Source organism: Aotus nancymaae, unplaced genomic scaffold (assembly GCF_030222135.1).
Source record: "Aotus nancymaae isolate 86718 unplaced genomic scaffold, 86718_ANA_hifiasm-v0.15.2.pri h1tg000011l, whole genome shotgun sequence".
Taxonomy (NCBI): Eukaryota; Metazoa; Chordata; class Mammalia; order Primates; family Aotidae; genus Aotus; species Aotus nancymaae.
In genome coordinates, this window is record NW_026988422.1 from 59,420,352 (window position 1) to 59,436,658 (window position 16,307).

Below are 16,307 nucleotides of genomic sequence, written 5' to 3' on the forward strand. Positions count from 1 at the left end.
CTTGGTTGGTGAATTCTTATCCATTCTGCCATTTTGTATCTTTTAAGTGGAGTATTTAGGCCATTTACAGTCAACATTATTATTGAGATGTGAGGTACTATTTTGTTCATCATGCTAGTTGTTGCCAGAATATCTTGTGTTTTTTTGCATTGTATTATTGTTTTATAGGCCCTGTAGGATTTATGCTTTATGGAGGTTCTATTTAGGTGTATTTTGAGGTTTTGTTTCAAGATTTAGAACTTTCTTTAGCAGTTCATGTAGTGCTGGCTTGGTAGTGGCTATTTCTCTCAGCGTTTGTTTGTCTGAAAAAGGCTTTATCTTTCCTTCATTTATGAAGCTTAGTTTCACTGGATGTAAGATTTGTGGCTGATAATTGTTTTGTTTAAGGAGGCTAAACATAAGACCCCATTCCCTTCTAGCTTTTAGGGTTTCTGCAGAGAAATCTGCTGTTAATCTAGTAGGTTTTCCTTTATATGTTACCTAATGCTTTTGCCTCAAAGATCTTAAGATTCTTTCCTATGTCTTGACTTTAGATAACCTGATCACTACGTGTCTAAGTGATGACTTTTTGCAGTGAATTTCCCAGGTGTTCTTTGAGCTTCTCCTATTTGAATGTCTAGGTCTCTAGCAAGGGCAGGGAATTACGCCTCAATTATTCCCCCAAATAAGTTTTCTTAACTTTTAGATTTCTCTTCTTCCTTGGGAACGGCAATTATTCTTAGGTTTGGTTGTTTAACATAATCCCAAATGTCTTGGAGGCTTTGTTTATCTTGGGGGATTCTTTTTTTTTGTGGGGGGTCTTTGTTGAATTGGGTTAATTTGAAAGCTTTATCTTCGAGCTCTGAAGTTCTTTCTTCTACTTTTTTTATTCTGTTGTTGAAACTTTCCAGTGTAATTTGCATTTCTTTAGGTGTATCTTTTATTTCCAGAAGTTGTGATTGTTTTTTATGGATGCTCTCTGTTTCCCTGGAGATTTTTTTTTTTTTGTCCATATCCTGTATTTTTTTTTTTTTTTTAAGTTTCTTTAAGTTGGTTTTCACCTTTCCCTGGTGCCTCCTTGAGTAGCTAGATAATTGATCTTTTGAGTTATTTTTCTGGCAATTCAGAGATTCTTGTTTGGATCCATTGCCAGTGAGCTAGTGTGATCTTTTGGTGGTGTTAAAGAACCTTGCCTTGTCATATTACCAGAATTGTTTTTCTGGTTCCTTCTCATCTGGGTTGACTATGTCAGAGGATCTGGGGTTCAAGGGCTGCTGTTCAGATTCTTTTCTCCCATGACGTGGTCCCTTGATGTGGTGTTCTCCTTCTTCCCCTGGGGATGGGGCTTCCTGAGAGCCAAACTGCAGTGATTGTTATTGCCCTTCTGGGTCTAGCGCCCCAGCAGAGCTACTGGGCTCTGGGCTGGTACTGGTAAGTTTCTGCAGAGAGTCTTGTGATATGATCCATCTTCAGGTCTCTCAGCTGTGGATACTAGCACCTGACCTGGTGGAGGTAGCCAGGGGAGTGAACTCTGTGGATTCTGTGAGGGTCCTTTGTTTTAGTTTTGTTCAGTGAGCTGGTTTTCTTGAATGCTGGTTGTGCTAGTGGTTTGTTGGCCTCCAGCCAGGAGGTGGTGCTTTCAAGAGAACATCAGCTGATACAAGCTTGCCCTAAAGTTACCTGGATAAGTATTCGAGTTTCTCAGGTGGTGGGAGAGGCCATAGAGCTCCCAAGATATTATGTCTTTTGTCTTCAGCTACCAGGGCTGGTAGAGAAAGACCATCAGGTTGGGGCAGAGTTAGCCGTGCCTGAGCTCAGACTCTCCTTGGATAGGGCCTCTGCTGTGGGGGATGGGAGTGTGTCTCAGGCTCATGGAGTATGGTTTCCTGGGGGATTATGGCTGCCTCTGCTCCATCATACAGGACACCAGGGAAGCGTGGGGGAAAGCCAGCAGTGGCAGACCTTACCCAGTTCCCAGCAGCCAACAAGGCCAATCTCCTGGGGTGCATAAGATATTTTGATATAGGCGTATAGTGTGTGTTGATCATATTAGGGTAAAGGTATCCATCACCTCAAGCATTTATCCTTTCCTTGTATTGCAGACAATCCAGTTATACCCTTAGTTACTTTAAAATGTACGATAAATTATTTATTGACTGTAGTCACCCTGTTGCGCTATCAAATACTAGATCTTATTCATGCTAACTATATTTTTGTACCCATTAACCATCCCTACTTCCCCTCCCTCCATACTTTGTTGTTGCCTCAATTATAGGTTATTCAACCCCTTTCCTTCAGAGAAAGGGATTCCGTAATTTGGAATTTGGAAAATTATGTCATTGATTATTCTTTTTCTGATAAATAACTAATAACATGTTATAATGATTTAGTATAGATTCTGGTATATTTGTTTATTAACAGTTTCCTTTTTTTTCTAGTTATGTTTAAAAAGAAAGTTGCTTTAGTTTCTTACTCACCAAGTCAAGTGATACAATGTCTGTAGCTTTCTAGAAACAGGTAGATTTCCAGTCAGAAAGTGGCGAGAGCTCTGCTCTTCTCTCTGAAGTTGGGTCCTGAAAACTTAAACTTAGCTATTATCAGAAACAAGTTTGTGTCCAGTAATCACTTTACATGTTTTTGATTTCCTGTTACCTATTTTCTTATTCTCAATTCCTATTTTGTGTTTGTGCTTTCTTTTCTTTTTCTAATAGATTTAATGAATATTTTCTTCCCTTTTAAAAATCAGATTAATTCTGGATATATGTATTCATTCTGTTTTATTGTTTTCTAATTCATTATTTTCTCGCCTTATCTTTACTGATTCCTTCTTTCTGCGTTCCTTAGCTTTGTTCCACTATTTCAGTATTTCTCCCCACCTTGAGTTAGATGCTTAATTTATTTTCATTTATTCTTGGTATTTTTTTTTCAGTATATAAAAGCTATGAATCTTTCTCTGAGCATTGCTTTCATTGTATTGCATAAACTCTGATATATCTTTAATTGCCTTTCTGGGCAAAGAGTTAAGAGATATTCTACTAAGTAAGGAAAGTTAATTTTAAATTACTTGTGCTATTTTGGAAGATGAGTACAGAAAATTGAAGTTATTGGTTATTTCTGAAAAGTCATTATATTTGGCCTGTAATTTCAACTGCTTAGCTAACTATTACAACTTTTTATTTCATTGTGTGTGTGTGTCTGTGTGTGTGTGTGTATGTATGTATCAAAAAACATTTTGCTAGACTCTTAAGAGTCTTCCAGGCTTTGGTACTAAGCCTGGGGATGATATAACACATATCATCCTCAAAGTTATTTCCTCAAAGTTATTTCCTCAGCATGAAATAACTTACTCTCTTGTAATGATAGCTACATAGACAGATGATAATAATGTAATAATAGCATGGAATATGTGTGACAGAGGTAGTCCTAGGGAATAACAACTGCTAAAAGAGGCCCCAAACCTGCCTTGTGGATGGGAGTGGAAAAATAGCTGAACGAGCCTTCTTGGAAGAGATTATATCTACACTGAATCTTAAAGATAGGCAGGTAGATGGCAGAAGAAGGGGGAAAACAGTTTCCAGAATAAAAACTCACCTATGCGTATGTGGGGAAATGAACGACAGGCTGTTTAAGGGTGTCACAGGATAGGGAGTCAGCAGGGACTACCTAGGAATGAAGGTTGGGTGAGAGGCAAGGCTGGTTCAGGGAGAGCTTTACTGCCCTGTGAAGGAGCTTGTCCTTTGTCTCATAGATGATGGCGATCCCCTGAGATATTATTGCTTTGCCTTTTAGCTGGACTACTCAGGTAGCTTGAAGAGGATGGATTTGGAGGATGGAGCAGTGTCATCCCTTTCTCCTCCATGCTCGCTAGTGAAGATAATGAAGAACAGTGACCTAGCTAAAGGTAAAGAAGCAAAGTATTCTGACAGCCCAAAAATTTGATAACAAAAGGTTGAGGGACTCAGAATTTACATTTGAAGTTAGATTCTTAAGGAATCTGTGTGGCAAAAACAGAAGCTTATATTCTGTGTAGTTACTACTACTACTGCTGTGATTTGACTTTGTTTATAGCCTAAAACACATAAAAATATCAAACTTTCCCTGCCATGTTAGCAGTAGCAAGGAATGCATCTGCAAGCATGTGTATAGTTGACATATAAAGAGATAAGTGTTCTCAACTATGACCATTCAACAAATAATTTCCAAATTCTGAGCAGAGAGCAGGTCAAATTTAACTCTTTCCCTTGGCCCAAGAGAGGCTAGTTATCTTTTGGAGATGAGATCTTTTGGAAATCTATGTGTATGTCTCTGAAAGCAGGGTTTTCTAGAAACATCTTACACCTGAGCTGGGGGCAGGAGAAGTGCTGTGGTGGCCAATGGTGTGCTGAGCTTCCATGTGAAGTCTCACTATCTCTGCCTGCTGGAAAGGATTGTAGTGCTCTGAAGAGACGTAGCTCCTTGTGGTTTTTGCCATTAGTGAACAGAAGAATGTGGTGAATTAGCCCAGCTTAGTGGTGAGAAGTGGGAGGCAGGCAATCAGAGGGAGCGCCAGCCCTCTCTGTGCAGGCAAGTATGAGATTTCAGGACCCAGCTATCACTAGGAGCAACTCCAACTCTTCCAGCCTGGGAGTTTAATCAAAGGGATAACAGCAGACCACCCAGGCAGGGGCTCCAGTGTGAACGAATGTGCTGCGTCAGTCTCTGCTGCCCTGCCAGCCAGTGCCCAGGATGTGGCCAGGCCTCCTGGAAATGTGCTGACAGATACAGAGAGGGGAGGAGATACTTTTTGCTCTTCACATTTTTCATTTAGATGGAGAATGGGGAAAAAAAGATCTGTTCTATTTCTTTCATTTTTTTTGCTCCTTACCCTGAGACTTCCCTGACTGGTTCTAGAGAAAGATAGATGCGGAGGTACATAACGTTTTGTTCACAGCAGTTAAACTCTTTCATTGTCTCTGTGCAAAGGAATTCTTTATCATTTCTTCTGCTGTAGCAGCAACCACTGTAAGGGTCCACAGTGGGCCTTGAGTGACTCTCAATTTCAGAAATCCCAATTTGACGATGAAATGAAGAGAGACGGAGCTAAATCTTTGAAATGGTTACAAATGTTCTCTAGGATTGAGGCAGCTGGTGCCCAGTTTATCACAAGCTTCAGCAATTGGCACTGGAAACTCTTTCTGCCTCCATAGTTTATCTGGACACATATGAACTTACATACATTTGTGCTCGGATTTTGTTGCTGTTTGCTAACTCTAATTCCTTTGGTTTCATATTCTTTCTTGGTATAAAAAGTTGTTGTTCTCTGTACCATATACATTATTCTTTCTTATTTCTAGAAGCAGAAAAGGGTAAGTAGAAAAAGGCATAAGCTCTTGAGTCAGCGAGACTTTGGACAAGTTGTTTCACCTCCCTGTGCCTTGAGTTCCTCATCTGTAAAATGGGGTAGTTTTGGTATCAAGACCAATTCTTCTCTTGGCTACTTGTGCCACTCTGTTCTAGGACCTGGCTCCAATTGATCTGATAAATTTCCTAGCTCTTCTAGGTCTCGAGGCTTTAAGCTCCCATTTTCTTTAGTTCCTGGCCTCCTGCATGGTCTCTTATTTTAAAATAGCCTTTGTTTTACTCTGCCACCCCTTCAAACTCATCTTCCTTGTACTGCCAGACTTCTTTTAAAATAACACACCCTTATTGGTTCTAGTATCCCTCCCGCCCCTCCACCCCCACACGCTTGCTCTTGCAGTCTCACCTTATCTCTTACCATTTGTCCATCCCTCTCTCAAAGGCTACTGATGACCTCAGAATTGCCAACTTCAGTCACTATTTTTACTCTTCTTCCTTCAGCATGTGGCATCATTGCCAACTGCTTCTTACGTGAAAATTTCTGTTTGCTTCTCTAACCCTTCAGTAATTCCTCTGAGAGTTCATTCCTTCCTCCTGCTCTCTCCAAAAACTAGATTTCATTTTCAGCATGTTTTTCAGAGCCGCTGGCATATAGACCTTAGTTGTATAAAGCTGATCATAGCAGAGTGGCTCTGGGTGAAGAAGGTGGACTGTCCCCTGGGCATCTGCTTCTCCCTGGTCTTTTGGGATCCTCCAGCATATCTCTGAATTCTAGGCAGTAATCCTCAGAACTTTTTTTTCTTCTCCTTAGTTTCCCCTGGGGTAAAGTTCCTTTTCCTATGATTTCATCTGGCACTTCTGTGGATTTCCTCCAAATATATATCTTTAGTTTGAGCCTCCTTGCTGAGAGTCAGGTCCAAATCCAACTGTGAGGCATTTCCACCTAACTGTATTGCACAGCATTCAAAATACTTAATGTATTTTGAACATATTTTGAAAATACTCAGAAAAGTCTTAAACATATTTAAAACCAATTTGCCTCCTTTTGTTCTTCTTTGTATTAGTGACATTGCAATTCTAGGGATTGGAATTCTAGAATTCCAGGGAATTTAGAAATGGAGCTGTTGGTTTATCAGTGCCTCTCTTCACTTCATTCTATGTCGAGGCAGTTGTCAAGACTTTACAGTGTCTCTGATACATATTCCGTCTTTCACTTTTCCATCTGCTGTCCCACTGTTCTGCTTAAGGCCTTTATCATCTCTCAGATGGACAGCTGCAATTACCTCTCATTGGTTTCTTGTTCACCCTAGTCTTTTGCTCTAAGGGATTCTTTTTTTTTTTTTTTTGAGATGGAGCCTTGCTCTGTTGCCCAGGCTAGAGTGCAGTGGTGCAATCTCGGCTCACGGCAACCTCTGCCTCCTAGGTTCAAGCAATTCTCCTGCCCCAGCCTCCCAAGTAGCTGGAATTTCAGATGCCTGCCACCATGCTGGGCTAATTTTTTATTTTTAGTAGAGGTGGTTTCACCATGTTGGCCAGAGTGGCTTCAAACTCCCGACCTCAAATGATCCGCCCACCTCGGCCTCCCAAAGACTGGGATTACAGGCATGTGCCACTGTGCCTGGCTATAATGACAAGTCTCATCACATGTCTCATCATGGTGCTCTTCTGCTTAAGAATCTTGAGGGCCTTTGTGTTTATAATGGGAAGCCCAAGCTATTAAATGTGATTCAAAGCCTTTATTTAGAATCTGGCTCCAGGCTACTTTTCCAGCCTGTCTTCCTCCTGTCACACATGTTTTTGTGCAGCTCAACTAGAATTTCTGTTAGTCTCCATGCCTTATGCTATCTCCTCATGGAAAATGTTCCGCAGTCACCATGTCTGATCTGGGCATCTGTCCAGGCTCAGTGTAGATGCCGCTTCACTCATATGCACACCATTTCACTCATCACACTATATATGTCAAGATAGCTGTCTCTTTTAAGAGACAGTGAACTCCTTGAGGGCAGTGTCCTTTGCTGCCTCAGCACCTGACTCGTGGGTAGTACTCAAAAAATGTGCTGATTCAACTGGACTACAAGGTAATTCATTGAGAATTGGATCATGTCCATTTTTTCACAGTTTTTTTACCAGCCTGCTAGATATTAGTAATATGCACTCAATATGTATTTTTTTAATAAATAAGTAAATGAAGAACCCTCTGCTACCTTAGCCAGAAATCATCTTTCTATTCTATGTGCTCCTTCAGTCCTTTGTTAATCACTTTTTATAACAGATCCATTATAATTATTTTGCATCTTTTCTTTCCTGTTTTGCACTAAACTACATGATGCAGTTCTTTCTAACTCATCACCTAGCACAAGGCCTTGTACTTGGCAGACATTATCACATGCTTGCTAAATTGAAAAGAATTTCTTTTCTACATTTTGCAGGTTTTTATATTTTGTTTAAAAACTATTGTTGGCTGGGTGTGGTGGCTCACTCCTTATAATCCCAGCACTTTGGGAGGCCAAGGTGGGTGGATCTCTTGAACTCGGGAGTTCTAGGCCAGCCTGGGCAACATGGCAAAACTCCAACTCCACAAAAAGGACAAAAATTAGCCAGGTATGGTGGTGCGTGCTTGTAGTCCCAGCTACTCTGGAGGCTGAGGTGGGAGGATCGATTGAGCCCAAGAAGTCAAGGCTGCAATGTGCCATAACTACATCACTGCACTCCAATCTGGGCTACAAAGTAAGACCCTGTGTCAAAAGTTTTTCATTGATAAGACTATACCTGCCCTTCATAATTAAGCAGTTGACATTAATCAGATGCTTACTTTGTACTAGGCACTGTGCTAAGGACTTTATTTTTTGTAGGTACTTATTTTTTGCCAATGGTGATAAAGAAGTAGAAGCTGGTAGGATAAGTGAGTCTGCTAATGTCGCACAGATGACAAGTTACTGTGCTAGGACTCAAACGCAGCTCTATCTGACTCCATGCTCTTTACCTCAGTGTTTTTCTGCCTCTTTTGGTTTGAATGAGGACTCAAACCTCTCATCAGACTAGAATGACTAAACTTCACCCTGTGAGCGTGTTGTTCCATGATGTTGTTACAGAGTTGTAGCCAAGCCTATACTTGTGCCTGCTCGGAGAAACAAGGAGTTGAACTTTCTGTTTTCTTGATTAGAAATGCTTCTCCACTCCTTGAAGCAGATTGCAAAACATGTGGCTCTGTTGAGATTATCAGTTATTTATTGGGCAAACTCCTCATCAGACTATTTTATCATATAGTCAACTGATTCTTTGAGCCGGCAAAACTCAGCCTGTTACTCACTAGAGATGCAGTAAGAATAGATTACTTAACGATGGCAGCAGCAACTCCTCTGTTAACACACAAAATCTAAATGTATAAATCGGAAACACTGCAAAGAGATTTGGCCATTTTGTCAGGTTTCCCAGGAATGTCTCTGGCAAATCTTGATCTGGACTCTGTCTGGATTTTGAAACACTAAATGTCTATATGTATATGTATGTTATGAAAATGATGGAGCTCAACAGAGAGGGAAGATATGCCAAGAGAATTTAGTGCTAGATATTGGAACTGCAGAGATTTCCTGCTTTTCCTGACCCGCTTTAAAATATGATTAACATTTAACCCTTATCTCCTGGCAATTGCAGTGTGAATTTCTTGAGGTTTATCAGCATCCAGGAATTGAAGAAGGAATTGAAGCAAGTCTTAAAACATATGTTTATTTGTTATCGTTGCTAGTGATTCAATAAATGCTCATGAAGTGCTTTTGGAGGACTGTTCAAAATGTAACTGTTTAAGAATAATTCTTTTCATGTTCCTGATTGAATATATTCTCTAATATTTCTCCATTGGTGAAAATCTTGTGATTGATGCAGATCTGGCACTTTTGGTTTTCCTTTTCTTTTCCCTTGAGTGAAACAGAGGTTGGTTCACTGCTATTTCCTATTCAAGGATTACCTTTTGCTCTAGCAACACAGATGAAGACAAGTCAGGAGCATTTTCCTATTCCAAATCATTCAGAACCCCATGGCAGCAGGAATCAAAGCTTCTATGGCCTGTTCAATTGATCCAGTCATATTCTTTTTTTCTTATTCTTTAAAATTTTTATATAGACACAAGGTCTCACTATGTTGCCCAGGCTGATCTTGAACTCCTGGGCTCAAGTGATCCTCCTGCCTTGGCCTCCCAAAATGCTGGATTATATGTGTGAGCCACCATGCCCAGCTGATCCAGTCAGATTCTGATGAGCCTTTGTATATGAACGTCACAAAGAACATTATTTTCAAATGACATTGAGGGTAGTTTTGAGGATACTGTGAATGCACATGTAGGCAAATGTATCCTTTAATCAATCGAAGTGATTCTTAACATTTTTGGATTCAGAAATGCTTTGGAGAATCTAATTAAAGCTTTGTTCCTCCTCCTGAAAAAAATATACATTCAAACTTAGAAATATGCATTAATTTCAAAGGATTCAAACACCCTCCCCCTTAATCAGGTTCTGTCTTGATGCCCTATGGACTCCCAGTCTCCAGGTTAAGATCCCTTGAAAATGTTTAGGTAGTATATAACCATTAATTTCAATAATTTGGCTCAAACTCCAAATCTGTGAGTATCTTTGTTTTATACATTATTTATGTATTTCAGTGATATCTCTCACCTTAGGCTGAATCTCCATGAAGGCAAGGACTTGGGGTTATTCATATATCACAGTTTTACACATTTAGGGGGGTACATGTGATATTTAGATACGTGTATACAATGTGTAATGATCAAGCCAGGGTAATTGGGATATCCATTGCTTTAAAAATTTATCTTTTCTTTGTGTTGGGAACATTACAAGTCTTCCCTTGTGACTATTTTGAGATATACAATAAATTGTCAACTGCAATTTTCTGCTGTACTTTCGAATACTAGAACTTATTCATTTTATCTAACTGTATTTTTGTACTCATGAATCAATATCTGTTTTCCCTCCCCTTCCCCTTTCCCTTCTTATCCTCTGATAACCATTATCCTGCTCTCTATATCCATGAGATATAGTTCTTACATATGAGTGAGAACATGCAGTATTTGTGTTTCTGTTCCTCATATTACATTTAACATAATAGCCTCCAGTTCCATCCATGTTCTGCAGCTGACAGGATTTCATCCTTTTTATGGCTGAACAATATTCCTTTATGTATATATGTCACTTTTTTTTTAATCCATCATCTGTTGATGAATGCTGAGATTTATTCTATATCTTGGCTATTATGAACAGTTCTGCAGTAAACATGGAGTGTAACTCTCTCTTTGATGTACTGATTTGCTTTCTTTTGGTTAGATACCCAGCAGTGGGATTGCTGGATCATATGGTAGTTGTATTTTTAGCTTTTTTAGGAACCTCTGTACTGTTTTCCATAATGACTGTGTTGCTTGACTGTTTTTTTTGTCATTTTATCCTTAATGCTCAAAAGAATGCCAAGCCCAGAGTAGGTGCCTGATAAATATTAGTTAGAATTAGTGAAATAATCTTAGGAAACACCATTCCTAGACCTCCTCAGACAAGAATTATTTGAGATTTTTATGGACCTACTATAATGTGGAAATTGAGCTGTGGCAAGATGACAAGATTATAAACTCCATTGGGAATAATACTATGCTACCAGTTATTCCCGTGTTAAGCTCTTATTAACTAAATCGTCTCTCTCTCTCTCTCTCTCTCTCTCTCTCTCTTTGAGACAGGATCTTGCTCTGTCACCCAGGGTATAGGGCCACCCAGGCTGGAGTACAGTGGTATCATTGCAGCTTTGAATTCCCAGGCCCCGTCCTGCCTCAGCCTCTCAAGTAGCTAGAACTACAGGCATGCACCACCATGCCTAATTTTTTTAATTTTATTTTGTAGAGATAGGGTCTCTTATGTTGCCCAAGCTGGTCTTGAATTTTTGGCCTCAAGTGATCCTCCCGCCTCAGCCTCTCAAAGCACTGGGATTACACACATGAGCCACTGTGCCTGACCTTAAATCTTAAATACTTAATTTTCTTCTCCATTTTGATAAATAAGATGCATGAAATTTGCAGACATCCTTAGTGAACCTGAGATTAGTTTAAGTCAATTGCAAATGGTTTCTTAGGCCTTTGCAGTTTCAGTGCCGTGAAGAAACAAACGTACACATTGTGCGCACAAGGCATAAAATCCGTATGTCAAAGCTGTTATTTCATCCATTTAAGAACCTTGCCCAAGGCCTCAAAATCAAGCAAAAATCATCTCTAGAATTATTCAGGGCACAGCAAGAGTAACACATCTTTCACTCTAGTCGCTGATCATTTTATTTTCCTGAATTCTAAAGCATTTCCTCCCTCATGGCCCAAGTAAAAAGAGGTAATTTGGGACTCCAAATTTCCTTGCTAGCCTTGCAGAGACATAAACCACTTTTCTACTCACTGGTCAAACTAGCTGCTAACTGGAGGTGGTGGGTAGGAGAGAGAGAGGGAGGGAGTGATAGAGATTGAGAGAGTGTGTATGTGTATGTGTGTATGTATGTGTGTGGAAGGATCTTCAACCAAGGTTCTCATGTAGCGTGGCTCTGTCAGAACCTGCGAGCAGGCTTACTGCTGTCTGCTAGATCAAGGACAGAATCATTAGTCTGGCATTCAAGGGCCTCCCCAAGCTGTTTATCTGTCTGTCCCTATCTTCTATCACTGGAAGCTTTTGCTGAATTGACTACTTTCTGTTTCTCAGACATTCTCTTTGCTTGTCTATGTCTGTATTTTTACTTACAATTTTTCTTTCCTCTTAACTGTTCTTTTAGGCCCAGCTCAGATGCCATTTTTTAAACTTCCTTAGCTGTTCTATTACGGCAGTTGTTATATTCTGGAGGTCTTAAATATTTCTTTCTCTCTAACAGTCTTGTCTGACCTACTAATTATAAATTCCTACATGGCTTGAGGGCAGGGAAGGACTACATTTTTATCTGCACATGTGTTAGCACTTTCCTCGAGGCTTTGCCTGTAATAGGCAATACTGTATTTATTATTATCTTTTGAGGTTTGGACTTCTTTTAAGCATTCGGGACTACAGCATTTTGAGAGCATGCAGCATTGATGCAGCTAAGCTTGTCTCCAAACCTTCTTCATATACCCAAAGGTTATGTATCTGGGTGGATGGTGGGTATATTCTGAGAATCATTAGGGAAGCTCCATCATATTTTAATTTAGCGTTGGCAGCAGCACGACTTTTAACAAACATTAGTAACAAGCAGTAACACTTGGGCGGGCCAGCCATCGGAAATTGGCCTCTTTCTCTGGGTTTCTCCTACCCCCTTTTCAATCCATCACCTGTATTTATTCCTACCATAATTTACACACCTGTCTAGATGGTATGCCTGCAATGTGTCCCTACCCCACACATTCAGATATTTGCTCACCTGCCTTACTCGGAAGGCTGGCTCTAAAATAAACAAGGTTTTGGTACTAAAGGAAAAACGCACTGAGGTCACTGCGTCAATAGACATGAGGCAGGGAATGGGAGTGGAACATCTGGATAAGCTGCTCCAGGAGAGTGGGAGCAGAGGAAGAGGAAAAGCTGAAGGAGGAGGAGAGCAAGGGGTGAAACATCTGCCAAGCAGGCCCCAAGGCTTAGGTGGAGGTAGGATCTTGTGACCAGATTTCCCACAGGCAGTTATTCACTTAGCTAACCAGCAGCCAGCTAGAGTGAGGCAGGGGTAGAGACATATGGAACAAGTTGATTGTTTTTAGGCTTACATTTCTTGTTTTTGTTTTGTTTTGTTTTGTTTTTAACCACTATTTCTCAGGGCAGCATAGCAAGTAATCTTGGAATTTTCTGAAGTTTGTCCTAAGCTGTTTTGTCCACTTTTGCATTCTTGGCATATTTAATGATTACTCATTTTAATGTTTGAACATCTGAACAACACTGAGAAATAGTAAAAACTTAAAGTTCCTGATGTAACTATTTTCCCTTCTCAGTCTCCTTTGTTGTTTTATAACTTGCTCTTCACCCATCAAAGGCATTTCTGCTGTTTTTTGGAAAATCCCCTGCCCCTGAGCTTTGTGGAGGAGAGGAAGCATTGAATGGTTCCTCTTGCCTATTCTCTCTTTTCCTTACCTACCATTCCTGGTAACAAGTGCTTCTCAAACTTTACAATGCAAGTAAATTTCCTGTGGATCTTGAAAATACAAATTTTGGTTTACTATGGCTGGAGCTGAGCCAAGATTCTGCATTTTTAATATGCTCCCAGTAATGCAGGTGCTCTTGGTCCAGAGACCGAATTCTAAGTAGCAGGGCTCAATGGTACAAGGCAGTGAGATAACACAGTGATTAAAACTACAAGATTGGGAGAATTTTCATCAGGCAGACCAGGAATTGAATCTAGGGGCTGACACATAACAATTACTTGTTCTTGAGCAAGTTATTTTCTCTCTCAACCTCAGTTTCCCCATCTATCTGTCTTGAAGACTAAGTGAGTTAATATACATATGATATGCTTAGAGCATTGCCTGGAACAGACTGTGTATGTGTGTGTGTGTGTGTGTGTGTGTTTGTGACAAGGCCAGACTATGTGTGTGTGTGTGTGTGTTTGAGACAGGGTCTTGCTCTGTTATCCAGGCTGGAGTGCAGTGGTATGATCTCAGCTCACTGTAGTCTCAACCTCCTGCACTCAAGCAATCCTCCCACCTCAGCCTCCCTAGTAGCTGGGACTAGAAGCATGCACCACTACCCTCAGCTAATTTTTATATTTTTAGTGGAGACGGGGTTTTACCATGTTACCTAGACTGGTCTCGAATTCCTGGGCTCCAATGATCTACATGTTTTGGCCTCCTGAAGTGCTGGGATTACAGGTGTGAGCCACTGTGCCTGGCCCAAACTGTTTATTGAAATTAGTTATCATTAGTATTAATATAGTTTTATTGTTATTATTACTGTTATTGTAGTTCTAAAAAATAGCATATTAAAATTGATTATAGTAGAACATTTTAAAGGTCCAAACACAGACTTATAAGCTTCTTATGTGTATATACCTATGTTTTTCACGTAAAGATGTTGATTACCATTATCAGTAGGGCATGTTTTGAGTCATGGTTTCAATTAAAGAAAAACAAAACAAAACACTATGGGTTTTAAACTATCCTCTGTCTGTTTTCTAGACCGCTTTGTGACCAATAACATGATTTTGTAAGTTGGCAAGCCCAGATTTAGTAGCATAGACTCTAGTTATTAGCCCAGAAAAGCCAACTGGCCCAATGGCTATGACTGCCACTTTAATATCCTATTATGGATTGAGTATCCCTGATTTAAAAATCCAAAATGCAAAATGCTCCAAAATTGAAGATGTTTTGAGCCACCTACGTATTTCAGGTTTTCAGATTTGGGGTGCTCAACTGGTATAATGCCAATATTCCAAAATACAAAAAAAATGAAATGCAAAACACTTCTGGTTTTAAGTATTTCTGCTAAGAGATAGTCAACCTGTACTACTAACAAAAATGGTGAGCCAGTGATTGATTTTTTGAGTGATGCTGTCTTTTCATGTACTGTAAGCCTGTTCTTTAAAAAAATTATTTAGTAATGAAATGTTGATCATCAGTGTATATCAGGTACCTATAAGTACTCTTTATCACTTTCTCCTCATCTGATCAAAGCTGGTTTTGTTATGTTATTTGGAGAAATGTAGATGGATAGAGAAGTAGATGTAGCCTGGTGACATCTATGATCATCATTCTTTTGTCCTGTTAGGGAAGAAACCTCCAGGTATAAACCCTAATTGGCTTGTAGAGTTTATTAAGGTCTTATCGGATACTGGGAGATTTTCCCTGCCCTTAGGTGTTCTCTCTGCAGGACAAGATAGTTCTAGAGCCAGAATTGACGCTTAGATTCATTTTTGTTCAGTGACTCCTTCTGCCCATTCTGGGAAAAAGTGGGAAGCTGAGAAAAAAGACCAGAGGTTTTCTTACTTCATTTAATCTAGAGATAATTTGCTTGGTGCAGACTTTAGCCAGGTGTAAATCTGTATATATAGCATTTGGCCAATCTGATTGAGAGTCTAGAGCTCTGCTGTACAATAAGGTAGGCACTAGCTACATCTGGCTTTTAAATTTTAAGTTATATAAAGTTTAAAATCCAGTTCCTCAGTCACACCAGGCTTATTTCACATGTATAGTAGTTACACATGGTGAGTGGTTACTGTATTGGACACTGCACATTACAGAACATTTCCATTATCAAAGATTATTCTAGAAGAGAGATAGAAAATGATTTATTTGTTCTTCTGAATGATCAGTGATGGCTACTTGCAGAAATGTGTAAAAAAGATTCTGAGATTATATCCAAGTCAACCCCAAGTTGCTTAATTATGAGTTAGCATTTTTTTCCTAGGAAGAGAGAGCTGGGTAAGGTATGGGGGTGTTAGCTGTGGCATATGTGCTGAGTGTCTTCCAGACAAAAAACCCACAAGGGCAAGAGTAGAATATTTAACCTAGAGGGGCTGTTTATTATCATTTGGTAGGAACACGTTTTTTGTTTGTTTGTTTTCTTTTAGCAGAAATCCTTGAGAGAGAGGTGAGCAGCTTTTGAAGTTTTCTCATTCCTTAGTTTCCTGTTTAAGTAGCAGTCACTTTTGTTGTTTCTGAGATTAACAGTGATACTTTGCTTTTGCATAAAATGAAATCACAATGGCTGCCGCTTGTCGGTTTATCCCTCACATAAGGAATGGTTGTTATGTGAATAAACATAACCCTCCAATAATCCAAAAGTAATTTCATGATCAAGTCACTTTTTACCTGCCAAGACACAAAACTGGCTGAGGATGTTTTTTCTTTGTTTTGCTGCTTTAATATCTTCTGATGAAGGATAACAAGTGGGAATTAAAATCAAAAGGAAACAAGGAAAAGCTGGTATAGTTTTGTCACTCTCTATATAATCACTGTTTTCAGAATTTGAGGTCTATATCTGATGACATTTTTTAAATCTCTAATAATTAAGGGT

General features: G+C 39.6%; 1 protein-coding gene across 12 annotated transcripts in view; it reads left to right on the top strand.

Moving 5' to 3' along the window:
- TTLL5 (tubulin tyrosine ligase like 5) overlaps positions 1–16,307 on the top strand; it is a 285,182-nt gene that overhangs the window by 133,550 nt on the left and 135,325 nt on the right. Inside the window, exon 30 of one of the 12 annotated variants that reach the window (XR_010342086.1) lies at positions 3,769–3,880. The exons of the other annotated variants lie outside the window; for them this stretch is intronic. The gene's annotated coding sequence lies outside the window, so the exon portion shown is untranslated. The remainder of the gene's footprint in view (positions 1–3,768; positions 3,881–16,307) is intronic. 12 annotated transcript variants of the gene reach the window in all.